This window comes from Cyprinus carpio, chromosome B17, assembly GCF_018340385.1.
Source record: "Cyprinus carpio isolate SPL01 chromosome B17, ASM1834038v1, whole genome shotgun sequence".
Classification (NCBI taxonomy): domain Eukaryota; kingdom Metazoa; phylum Chordata; class Actinopteri; order Cypriniformes; family Cyprinidae; genus Cyprinus; species Cyprinus carpio.
This window is the reverse complement of record NC_056613.1, coordinates 242375-253679: the sequence shown is the minus strand read 5'-3', so window position 1 is coordinate 253679 and position 11305 is coordinate 242375.

Sequence of the window (11305 nt, the reverse complement as noted above, 5' to 3'; positions counted from 1 at the left end):
ATTATTTATTTCCAATTATATTTACTTTGTTGGTATATAATTTGTCTCTAAGGTTATGCTACATAGTATTTGAGCCAGCGTTTAAAGTTGCCTTCTCTTGTGCTGTTTTTGAAATGCTGGACAGTTGCACTTTTACCGACCTTTCTGCAGTGTTGTGTGCTTTGCTGTTCGTATGCTTCTCAAAGGCTTGTGGACCATGTTTCCAGTTACAGAAGCCTTGAGAGACGAATGCTTGCTCTGCATTTTTGGCCAATGCGGATGTCTGTTTGGAGAAGGCATTAATGCAGTAAAAACACACTACTCCTTTAAGTTCAGAGCAGTAGTGCAGCCATGAAGAGCTTTTGAACCAGATGTCCTGAAATCTGAGATCTGACTAGTGTAAACAGTATCACTTCAAAGTAAAATGTCCCAGCAGATCTGGGTGTCATAATGCCTGCAACACAGTGTGGCATTACTGATATTTTCCGTACTGCCCCTTTGTTTACTTTCATTTTCTCTGTCATCACCCTGAAGCTATAATACATAGCGATTGGAGGCAAGGACCAATTAAGAGGAGGAGTACGTGTATATATAGGGTGAGGTTTAGGGACTGAGGAGGTTCGACTGACCAGAACGTGTGTGATACACTCCCGTTGGAGGCAGTCCTTACGAGTGGATCTTTCAGAGTATGAGTTTCCGGGAATTGTGAAGAGGAGGTGGTGCTACCTGTTTAGCCTGTTGTTAACAGGGCATTTCTCTTGGCCAGCGAATGCCTCGTTGTTAATTCTGGGATTGAACTGCAGTTCTGCACTCTACCCCTAAAAAAATCAGTGACTTGGAGAAAGAGCAAGTCAGGCTGACGCCGCTGATGTTCCAGCTTGGTCAGTGTTCACTTTAAAGGGATAGTTCACCCAAAAATCAAAATTATGTCATTAATGACTCACCCTCATGTCGTTCCAAACCCGTGAGACCTCCGTTCATCTTCGGAACACAGTATAAGATATTTTAGATTTAGTCCGAGAGCTTTCTGTCCCTCCATTGAGAATGTATGTACGGTATACTGTCCACGTCCAGAAAGGTAATAAAAACATCTTCAAAGTAGTCCATGTGACATCAGAGGGTCCGTTAGAATTTACTGAAGCATCGAAAATACATTTTGGTCCAAAAATATCAAAAACTAAGACTTTATTCAGCATTGACTTCTCTCCCGGGTCTGTTATGAGCGCGCGCGTTCACAGCACATCCGGTTCGCGAACGAATCACTCGATGTAACCGGATCTTCTTGAACCAGTTCACCAAATCGAACTGAATCGTTTGAAACGGTTCGCGTCAACAATAAGCATTAATCCACAAATGACTTAAGCTGCTTAACTTTTTTAACATGGCTGACACTCCCTCTGAGTTCAAATAAATCAATATCCCGGAGTAATTCATTTACTCAAACAGTACACTGACTGAACCGAGCCAGATAACGAACAAAACATTGACTCGTTCTCGAGTCAAGAACCGTTTCTGTCGGACGCGTCCGGTTCGAGAACCGAGGAGCTGATGATACTGCGCATGCGTGATTCAGACTGACACACAGCGCGTCTGAACCGAACTGGTTCTTTTGGGGATTGATTCTGAACCGATTCTGTGCTAATGTTATGAGCGCGGGTAAACCGAAGGCTTGAATCAAGGGCAATCATCGCCAATGAAGTCATTACGTCGAGCGCAAAAGAACTGGTGAACCGTTTTCGGCAAATGCTGTTTTATAACAAAGTTCGGGAGGAACAGTCGCAGTTCATTAACCTGATTAACACAAGTGGAGACCAATCAGTAATCTACTCATGACAAGGTATAAATAACAGCAGAACCTACCTCTGTTCATTGACAGTTTTCAGCATCCCGGTTCGCGCTGTCTGTCATCTCATCACAGACCCGGTTTTCCTTCCAGCAAGGAGATCCATACCGGGGATTTTTTCAGATCTGCTACTTTTGCTGACACCCATGATCATTAAACACGGCAGTTGAGCACCATCAAATATCATCGCGACAGCTGCTCTTCTCGCCAAGCCACACGTCGTGGCCAATAGACCGTGCAAGCCGAGCTCGCCTCGCTCGACACCACGATTGATCCGATCAAGACCGGGCTCTCTTTGAGCGCTGGAATCGCAGCTCCAGCAGGCATTCAACCAGCCCGCTCCTCAGTTCTTACTGCAGCAGCAGCAGGCCTCTCTCACTTCCCGCCGCGGCTCAGCCCTTCGCCGCGGCTTTTCCGGCCGAGGCGCAGTTTGAGGCCGCCTCCTCTAGCGGCGCAGACCGTGCGTCATAAATTAATACATTTTCAGGTGAAGACGCTAAATACAGGTTTTCGGCTAGAAAGTAGTGCGGGAGCCGCGTGGAGTTCCGATTGCATACGTATGTGGAATTTCAGATCCAACTTGAGCCTCGGATGCGTACAAATATTTAACCGTCCGCGAACACACCACCGGATAACACCCGAATATAATAAAAACTATAAATAAAAGGAAATAATAAACTACATCTTGTTAACTATTATTAAATATAACAAAAAATATAAAAAATTTAAAATTAAAAAGAAATACTATTATAAATTTTAAAACCAACAACTTAATTTTCTTTTCGTAAGGGGGACCCTGATAATTTTTACAAGCAGCATCTGGAAACATATTTTCTCTCTGTTATCTCGGTCAGTGTCATGTACTTGTTGAGGTACGGCCACGGCGACTCACTCCTCGGGATTAACTGTTCTCCGACCTCATCCTATGCCATCATTTCATCAAATAATTTTTGCGTGACTGGCCAAGGAGTGGTACCATCCGGAGCAGAAGGTGGCGGTAATGCATCATAAAGATGACTGGTTGCTATCCACCTTAAACACGAACAAGTGCGTCACTACTGATCCAGGATCAGCGATATTAGCAGTTGTATTTCCCGATTTGAGTTTGATCTTCAGAAATGCTTGCGAAATGTAGCTTGTGTGGAAGCTACCGCACTACTTGGTAAAAGTAGCTTCGCTACTGAAAAGCTATTCGATTCAGAAAGTAGCGAAGCTACGACCAAGCTACTGAGAAATGTAGTTAAACTACAATATCCACCACTAATATCGACACTAAATCCAAACAAAAATTATTACTAATTACTATTAATTTTACCATGGTGAACATGTCAAGGTAACAGTTGCTGCACGACCAGTTTGAAGTTCTGCACGCCTGCCGCTAGAGGGAGAAATGCGACAATCGTTTCCAAATGTTGTGCGCTGTGGAAAGGAGGCTTAAAGTTTGTTAAATGAGGCTATGACGTAGTCATCATCCACACGGAAATGTCCAAAGATATTACCTGCCTTATCGTGCACGTTTAAACCTCACTGAGGTTTTACAGACATAAATTTCATGCAATTATTCTGGCAGGACCAATTTATTTAGGGGCATATTTCACCATCTACTGGCGTGATCACTACCCTCCGTTTTGCCGCAGGACAGCAGTGTGAGTAAAATTCTGTTGTCTTTCTAGGACTGTAATATGAAAAGCATGCAAGTAAATATTTTTAGAACTGCTTGGAAGTGAATAGCACATAACTGCAATTAGCGTTATTGCCATAATCATGTCTTGGTATGTTTTACAGACATAATGATATTCATTGTATAACGATATTCATCAGAAGCCTCTGTTTCCACAGTCTATACTACAACGTGAAACCAGTGTTCCAAATGTATCCATTAGGGCTAGTGACGTGTCGTTCGTGAACGAATCGTTCTTTTTGAACAATCTTTTAGGTGAACGAATCTTTTAGGTGAACGAATCGTTCATGTTATCCACTGACTCATATTTCTCGTTCAGTGAAGTTCCTCCCTCCGCAGCAGCGCGGCGCTATAAGCAGCGCATGCGCAGCTTAGTGAACCGGGTAACAACCATTTCATCCTGTCAAAGAATTACTCAACCTCGAGCCGATAGCCTTCGAGTATGAGATGTGACAGAGTATGTGATTTGTTGGATGTAGTAACGAATACGCCCTTCAATGAACGAGATTCAAATGAGCCTGAACTAGATCTAGAGATCTTATCGTTCGTGAGTGAAACGACTGAACTGGCACACGTCATTCGTGAACGAACTGAATGAACGGATACATGGCGTTTGTGAATGAAATGAACTGGCACATAGCTTATCTTGTTCGTAAATGAAATGAATTAGAGTAAACTGGGTTAGTCTGCTATTTAGCATGCCAATCTCGAAAATGCAAAGCGCAGTTATAGGCACAGTACTGTGCACATACGCTCGTTTTGATATTTAGCAACTCCACGTTTAATCCATAGACCGTAAAAGAAAGGTTTAATCCCCGATTTATGGATGTGAATATATAATATACAAACTGTCTGACCAAACAATTAAAATGCTAATTAGGCAAGAAACCTTGTGCTTTGTTCATCTGAACAACTCAGTTAGACTTTATATATTGAATGCGATTACACACACATTTTAATAAAGCCAGATCAGTTTTTGTAACAACTGAACGCGTTCGTTGACTTAAGACATAACACACAATACACTCCTTTTTCCGCCTGCTGGCACATTTTGCGTAAAATGAAGAAATTATCTCTGAACGAATCATTTTGGTGAACGAACTGAAAATGAACGAATCTCTAGAAAGAATCGTAATTTCCACCACTAATTAGTGCTGCAACGACGCGTCGACGTCATCGTCTATGTCGACTACAAAAATACGTCGACGCGTGCGAAACGCGTGGACGCGTCACACTGTTTACATCTCGCATAATGGCATACTGCGAATTAAGAAAGTTGCATTCTATCACAAACAGAGACCACTGTTATTAAAAGTATGAGAATACTTTAAACAGAGGACAAATAAAATGGCTCTTTGTTCCCTTTGCAGAACCGATATGGTGTACCAAGGCAGCACAACTGCGATGAGCGAGCACCTCAGAGAAAACATCTAGGCGCTCTCCGGTGTCTCCATGCAGTTTAACTGGTTACCCTGTGATCTGGTGACCAACTTCCTGGTTCAGGTCTGATATTCTTGCGCCGCGGCATTCTGAGAAGTTGAGATGTTTTCAACTCGATGCGGTGCGGACGCGCTAAAAAAAAAACAAAAAAAAAAAAAAAAAAAAAAAAAAAAATACATATATTATCTGCTCTGTTTTCCCCCGCATGTCCAGCGAGCACGAGTTTCTCAGCGGACGCAGTAAATATCTATTCGTTTCCACTGCCCGTCCAGCGAGCACCAGTCTCTCAGCGGACGCAGTAAATATCTATTCGTTTCCACTGCCCCTCCAGCGAGCAAGAGTCTCTCAGCGGACGCAGTAAATATCTATTCGTTTCCACTGCCCCTCCAGCGAGCAAGAGTCTCTCAGCGGACGCAGTAAATATCTATTCGTTTCCACTGTCCGTCCAGCGAGCACCTCAGCGGACGCAGTAAATTATTCGTTTCCACTGCCCCTCCAGCGAGCAAGAGTCTCTCAGCGGACGCAGTAAATATCTATTCGTTTCCACTGTCCGTCCAGCGAGCACCAGTCTCTCAGCGGACGCAGTAAATATTATTCGTTTCCACTGCCCGTCCAGCGAGCACCAGCCCTCTCAGCGGACGCAGTAAATATCATTCGTTTCCACTGCCCGTCCAGCGAGCACCAGCCTCTCAGCGGACGCAGTAAATATTATTCGTTTCCACTGCCCGTCCAGCGAGCACCAGCCTCTCAGCGGACGCAGTAAATATTTATCCGTTTCCACTGCCCGTCCAGCGAGCACTAGTCTCTCAGCGGACGCAGTAAATATCTATTTTTCATTATTATTTTTCTTTCCTCTGTCTGTCCAGCAAGCCTCAGCCTCCCAGCGGACGCAGAAATACCCATCAGTCCAGCGAGCACTAGTCTCTCAGCGGACGCAGTAAATATCTATTTTTCATTATTATTTTTCTTTCCTCTGTCTGTCCAGCGAGCCTCAGCCTCCCAGCGGACGCAGAAAATACCTATTTGTCTCCTCTATCAGTCCGCGAGCACTAGTCTCACAGCGGACTCAATAACATCTATTTTTTCCTCTGTTTGTCCAGCGAGCACTAGTCTCCCAGCGGACGCAGAAATATCCATTGATTTCCCTGTCTGTCCAGCGAGCACTAGTCTCTCAGCGGATGCAGTAAATATCTAATTCCTTCTACCTGTCCAGTGGGCCTCAGTCTCCCAGCGGACACCGTAAATACCTACTTCTCCTCTGCCTGTCCAGCGAGCACTAGTCTCTCAGCGGACGCAGTATGCATCCATCTCTTCCTGTTCTTCGTCCAGCAAGCCCAGTCTTCCAGCTGACGCAGGTATATAACTCGTTTCCTCTATCTGTCCAGCGAGCCTCAGCCTCCCAGTGGACACATTACGCATCTAGTCAATATATCATTACACCTCGCAGGCAGACGGTGGAGCCTGTCTTCCCGACATCGTAACCGCTTCTTCCTCAACCATTAACCAACAGGACCTGCCTGCTCCTCTACTTCTGCCAGAGGCAATGCGGGATCTCCTGGTCAAACGACCATACTTCTAAAAACGTCAGCCCGCCAAATCTCTGCGTTTTGGGGGGTTCGTAGTCCGGCGGCTGTCCTTTTGCTCTCTTGTTTTGGGGGGAGTACTCTGGGTTCGGGCCACATCCCGAGCTCGGAGCCCTCCACCCGGACAGCACGCCAAATACGCATAAACTTACGGTATTAATATACGTAGATGTGAACTCGTGAAATGCTGTTTTATAACAAAGTTCGGGAGGAACAGTCGCAGTTCATTAACCTGATTAACACAAGTGGAGACCAATCAGTAATCTACTCATGACAAGGTATAAATAACAGCAGAACCTACCCCTGTTCATTGACAGTTTTCAGCATCCCTCCTCCACCCCATTTCTCCTCACTTATAGATCCATCTACTCTTACCACAACCGGGGGGAGTACTCTGGGTTCGGGCCACATCCCGAGCTCGGAGCCCTCCACCCGGACAGCACGCCAAATACGCATAAACTTACGGTATTAATATACGTAGATGTGAACTCGTGAACCGGTTTATTGAATCAAACTGTCCGAAAGAACCGGTTCGCGGAGAAGAACAGAACTTCCCATCACTACCGGTGATCCGAAAACCGATGCAACCGGTTCTTGACTCGAGAACGAGTCAATGTTTCGTTCGTTATCTGGCTCGGTTCAGTCAGTGTACTGTTTGAGTAAATGAATTACTCCGGGATATTGGTTTATTTGAACTCAGAGGGAGTGTCAGCCATGTTAAAAAAGTTAACAGCTTAAGTCATTTGTGGATTAATGCTTATTGGAGACGCAAACCATTTAAAACGATTCAGTTCGATTAGGTGAACTGGTTCAAGAAGATCTGGGTACATCGAGTGATTCGTTCGCGAACCGGATGTGCTGTGAACGGCGCGCTCATAACAGACCCGGGAGATAAAACAATTCTGAATAAAGTCTTAGTTTTTGATATTTTTGGACCAAAATGTATTTTCGATGCTTCAAAAAATTCTAACGGACCCTCCTAAATCAAAAATACCACATACAATATGTTTTTTTATTACCTTTCTGGACGTGGACAGTATACCGTACATACATTCTCAATGGAGGGACAGAAAGCTCTCGGACTAAATCTAAAATATCTTATACTGTGTTCCGAAGATTAACGGAGGTCTCACGGGTTTTGAACGACATGAGGGTGAGTCATTAATGACATAATTTAGATTTTTGGGTGAACTATCCCTTTAATCAGTCACACATACACCTTGCACTCATTTCTGTATATATATATATATATATATATATATATATTTAAACTTTCATATATTTTAGATTCAATATATATATATACAGGTCCTTCTCAAAAAAATTAGCATATTGTGAAAAAGTTCATTATTTTCCATAATGTAATGATAAAAATTAAACTTTCATATATTTTAGATTCATTGCACACCAACTGAAATATTTCAGGTCTTTTATTGTTTTAATACTGATGATTTTGGCATACAGCTCATGAAAACCCAAAATTCCTATCTCAAAAAATTAGCATATTTCATCCGACCAATAAAAGAAAAGTGTTTTTAATACAAAAAAAGTCAACCTTCAAATAATTATGTTCAGTTATGCACGCAATACTTGGTCGGGAATCCTTTTGCAGAAATGACTGCTTCAATGTGGCGTGGCATGGAGGCAATCAGCCTGTGGCACTGCTGAGGTGTTATGGAGGCCCAGGATGCTTCGATAGCGGCCTTAAGCTCATCCAGAGTGTTGGGTCTTGAGTCTCTCAACTTTCTCTTCACAATATCCCACAGATTCTCTATAGGGTTCAGGTCAGGAGAGTTGGCAGGCCAATTGAGCACAGTAATACCATGGTCAGTAAACCATTTACCAGTGGTTTTGGCACTGTGAGCAGGTGCCAGGTCGTGCTGAAAAACGAAATCTTCATCTCCATAAAGCTTTTCAGCAGATGGAAGCATGAAGTGCTCCAAAATCTCCTGATAGCTAGCTGCATTGACCCTGCCCTTGATAAAACACAGTGGACCAACACCAGCAGCTGACATGGCACCCCAGACCATCACTGACTGTGGGTACTTGACACTGGACTTCAGGCATTTTGGCATATCCTTCTCCCCATTCTTCCTCCACACTCTGGCACCTTGATTTCCGAATGACATGCAAAATTTGCTTTCATCCGAAAAAAGTACTTTGGACCACTGAGCAACAGTCCAGTGCTGCTTCTCTGTAGCCCAGGTCAGGCGCTTCTGCCGCTGTTTCTGGTTCAAAAGCACACGCCTGTGCACGGTGGCTCTGGATGTTTCTACTCCAGACTCAGTCCACTGCTTCCGCAGGTCCCCCAAGGTCTGGAATCGGTCCTTCTCCACAATCTTCCTCAGGGTCCGGTCACCTTTTCTCGTTGTGCAGCGTTTTTTGCCACAATTTTTCCTTCCCACAGACTTCCCACTGAGGTGCCTTGATACAGCACTCTGGGAACAGCCTATTCGTTCAGAAATTTCTTTCTGTGTCTTACCCTCTCGCTTGAGGGTGTCAATGATGGCCTTCTGGACTGCAGTCAGGTCGGCAGTCTTACCCATGATTGCGGTTTTGAGTAATGAACCAGGCTGGGGTTTTTTAAAAGCCTCAGGAATCTTTTGCAGGTGTTTAAGTTAATTAGTTGATTCAGATGATTAGGTTAATAGCTCGTTTAGAGAACCTTTTCATGATATGCTAATTTTTTTGAGATAGGAATTTTGGGTTTTCATGAGCTGTATGCCAAAATCATCAGTATTAAAACAATAAAAGACCTGAAATATGTCAGTTGGTGTGCAATGAATCTAAAATATATGAAAGTTTAATTTTTATCATTATATTATGGAAAAAAATGAACTTTTTCACAATATGCTAATTGTTTGAGAAGGACCTGTATATATTAGTGGTGGGCCGTTATCGGCGTTAACGTGCTGCGTTAACGTGAGACTCTTATTGGGCGATAAAAAAAATATCACCGTTAATCTATTCTCAAAGTTGGGTTGGGAGCTGGGTGTATACTACGCAAGCTATGATGACTTTCACCGTGATGTATACTTAGACGAATTGCACTGTAGGTGGCGAGAACGAGTCTTCGAATTACTGTGAAATTACCAAGATTCCCAATAAAAACCTCGACAAGACTCGAGCCTGTTTCGTGTTTCACACATACTCCATCTGCAGTGCGTATGCAGTCTGTGTGCGTTACATATGTGGTGCAGAAGCAGCACGGACTCATTGTGCTTTCACACAGGACGCGTTTGCAGTCCGCTACTGATCCGCGGCTGTTTAATCCACAAACACAACATTTGTTCATTATTCTATATTTCAAACCATGTTAAAAAAAAAAAAAATGTGACTCTTATCACAGAACAGTAACAATCTTTCATAATCATAGACATTAGTTTAAACTTAATAAATATAAACAACATATTATTCATGCATTTGGTTTGTATAATAAGCTGCTCAAGCAAGCGGCAAAACATTTAAACACAACAATTAGCCTACTTTTCTTGATGGGATATCTCAAATATTTAAAATTAAAGCACCACTGACAGAAACAGTCGACTCTCGTGCCTTTTGCATTTAAATCTTTATTACAAGCAATCGCACGGTTCTTAATGAACTTTGTTTTTCTGCTTCCATAAAAGTGCATAGGCCTATATCATGTTGCCTCGTTTATCTAAAGGTGCTCTTTTTCTTGTTTTAAACCTAGCCAAAACCCATGTGTTCTGTGTGAAAAACAGTAGGCTTTAATTAGTATACATTTATTATGAAATTACTGCATTTCCGTGTCAATCCATGTTAATTTTTACCGCAAACAATGCGCTGTCATTTTAATTCAGCGCATGCAGCACAGCAAAAATAGACTCGGTACATAAACGATCGCTGCACTGCTGCAGACGCACTGCTCCTGGAACACACTGATGGACCACGACCGCGTGAACGGTGGAATCCGTTAACATGGGTGCGTAAAAAAAATAAAAAAATGCAAGGCATACGCACTGCAGATGGAGTATGTGTGAAACAGGCGTAAGGTTGTTTGCACCTTGTGCAATGCTGAATTAGTTTACTGTAGGAGTTCTTCCAGTCTCAAGTACCACCTAAATGCAAAGCATCCCTTAGCTAAAGCGGAAGATGCCGGGCCAAGCACTGATGTAGCGCAGGGGAAGAGTCGTCGTTAAACTATTATGTTTGAGTGCAGCACAGCTCTATCAGTACTAACAAGTACATCTTATTGAACATAATTTGAATGCCTTCGGCAGAATTCAAATGAGCCATTTTAATCTAGATTAAATCTAGATTACAGTTCCAAGATTACTAGATGAGATTAATAATCTAGATTAAAAAAATATTAATCTATATATATATACCATATATATATATATATATATATATATAGACAGTGGGTACGGAAAGTATTCAGACCCCCTTAAATTTTCCACTCTTTGTTACCCCATTTGCTAAAAATCATTTAAGTTCATTTTTTTCCATTAATGTACACACAGCACCCCACATATTGACAGAAAAACACAGAATTGTTGACATTTTTTGCAGATTTATTAAAAAAAGAAAAACTGAAATATCACATGGTCCTAAGTATTCAGACCCTTTGCTGTGACACTCATATATTTAACTCAGGTGCTGTCCATTTCTTTCTGATCATCCTTGAGATGGTTCTACACCTTCATTTGAGTCCAGCTGTGTTTGATTATACTGATTGGACTTGATTAGGAAAGCCACACACCTGTCTATATAAGACCTTACAGCTCACAGTGCATGTCAGAGCAAATGAGAATC